The following is a 2,335-nucleotide window of genomic DNA, read 5'->3' as shown; positions in this document are numbered from 1 at the left end:
CGTAGTGGCGAAAACGAGATGGGGGTAAAAGTGACCTGGAGAGGGGGAGCTGCTACTGGAGATATGGAAAGGGGGAACCGGAAACGAAGGCCTTCATTGGCAGCTGAGTTTGAAAAGCTATGCTGGAATAGGGTAGCTAATTTGAGTCTACAGGTAAACAGGGACAACACTGAGGAAGTCGGCCTCACTAAGGGAGCAGGGATGGACTGGGGACCTTCAGGCCGCTGGCAGCTCTGCGGCGCCCTGCACAGCTGAGATCTCGCTGCCGCCCCGCCCACCCCACCGCGGTGCGGAGAGCAGAGCGGGGCGGAGCCAATCCGAAGCCGACCCGAGCGGGCGGCCAACTCGGCGCAGGCTCCCGAGCGACGCAGCGTCACGCAGTCGTTTCCATCCCCGGCTGCACTCACCATCACGTCCTCCCGGAGGTCCTAGGGATGCCCCCCTCCCGGTGCCCGGTTCCCTGCAGGGCACAGCAGGACCCGGACGGAAGCACAGAGCAGGAATGACAACTACCGAGACAGACCGACCACTCGAGCCTCCCGAGTGAGTCTCAGTCTCTTCGGTGGCTTTGCGTGGCGGTGTCCCACCCCGGCTAGCGGCGCGTCTCATTGGACAGTTACTGCAGTCCCGCCCCTTCGCCCGGAGCCGCCAAGCGGGGAAAACTGAGGATAAATTTGCTCAAGCTGCAACTAAGAACAACGGTTCTCAACCCGTGGATCGCAACCCCTTTGGGAGGGCGGGGGCGATGTCGAAAGACCCTGTTAAAAGGGTCGTTTTAAGAACATCACAAGGCACAGGTTTTTGTTTTGTTTTCTTGAAGACAAGGTTTCTCTGTGTGACCCTAGCTATCCTAGAACTCACTCTGTAGTAGAGGCTGGCTTCTAACAAAAGCTCCGCCTGCCTCTGCTGGGATTAAAGGAGTGTTCCACTGTCACCAAGTACAATTCATAATACTAACAAAGTCATAGTTATGAAGTAGCTACACAAATAATTTTATGGTTGGGGGTTACCATAACACAAGGAATTGTATTTAAGGGTTGCAGCATTAGGAAGGTTGAGAACCACTGCTCTGGAAACTCAAGCTGATTGGGGTAACTAAGGAGAAACATAAAGACTGTTTTTTGTTTTTGTTTTTTTTTTCTGTTTTGGAGATAGCGTCTCATCTAGCCCAGACTGACCTCAAATTAAGTTGTGAGGCTGAGGATGAACTTGAACTCCTGCTGCTTCTGTTTCTTGAATGCTGGGATTACAGGTGTATGCTATTGTACGCAGCTGATTTTTTTTTTTTTTTACGTTGTCTTGGGGATGCTACCGCGGGCATTCGCCTAGGAGCCAAACACTCTACCCAAAAGGCTAAACCTCTAGTTCCCTCTCCGTTTGTCTCTCCTTTTTTTTTTTTTTTTTTTTGGTAAAAGGACCGGTTCTATATAGCCTATCATTGGCTTCCAACTCCCCGAGTACTAGCTTTCATTCATGGGCCACCAGGACACCCTTCCAGGTCACTAAGGGGTGTGGTCCCATTAGATTTGCGGTAGATAGGTCATGATATTAATAGATCAACTGTGTTGTTTTTCAGAAACTCTGAGCTTGTTTTTGCCCATCTCAAACTAGCTAAAAATTTTAGATCAGGATCGATGGAGAGGACATGAAAGTGAGAGGCCAACCTCCACAGAAGTAAGTTGTCCCTTAGCCAGGACAATGAAGGGCAACAGTGGGAGCTGGGGGCTTTTATAGGACAGCAAAGGGAAGTTTTGGGGTGGACGATCCCATCTGCAGATCTGGTTCCTTGCAGTCTCAACGTTGTAAATACAGAGGAATGCTGATATTCCCAGCTCCTGTGTGTAAATGTTATCAGCATGTCAATTTTCCTGTCTCAAGTTTCTCAGCTCTCCTGAGGCCTTCAGGTCAATAACTCTTCAGAAAACACCCATTTTTCATTCCTAAGGGCCTCCAAAAATGTCTGATGGAAACTGGAGATGAAGCTCAGTTAACAGGTTCCTTCCTTGCCTAGAATTCAAACATCCCTGGGTTCAGTCCCCAGCAGTGTTATTAAAAAAAATAAATAAAAAGGCCCAATGTGGTGGTGCATTCCTTTAATCCCTGCCTTCCAGAGACAGAGGCAGGTAGATCTCTGAGTTTGAGGCAAGACTGGTTTATGTATCAAGCTCCAGGCCAGCCAGGGCTGCACAGTCTATGTTTCAAATAAATAAAATAATTTTAAATTATTGCTGGAGGAGAAATGTGCACCATGGCATGGCGTGACATACTTTTTTTAAAAATGTATTTGGGCGTTCTGCCTGCATGTATACTGTGTACTGCATGCATGCCTGTGGAG

The sequence above is a fragment of the Grammomys surdaster genome, unplaced genomic scaffold (assembly GCF_004785775.1).
Source record: "Grammomys surdaster isolate TR1022 unplaced genomic scaffold, NIH_TR_1.0 140, whole genome shotgun sequence".
NCBI classification, from domain to species: Eukaryota; Metazoa; Chordata; class Mammalia; order Rodentia; family Muridae; genus Grammomys; species Grammomys surdaster.
This window is presented reverse-complemented; position numbering follows the sequence as displayed.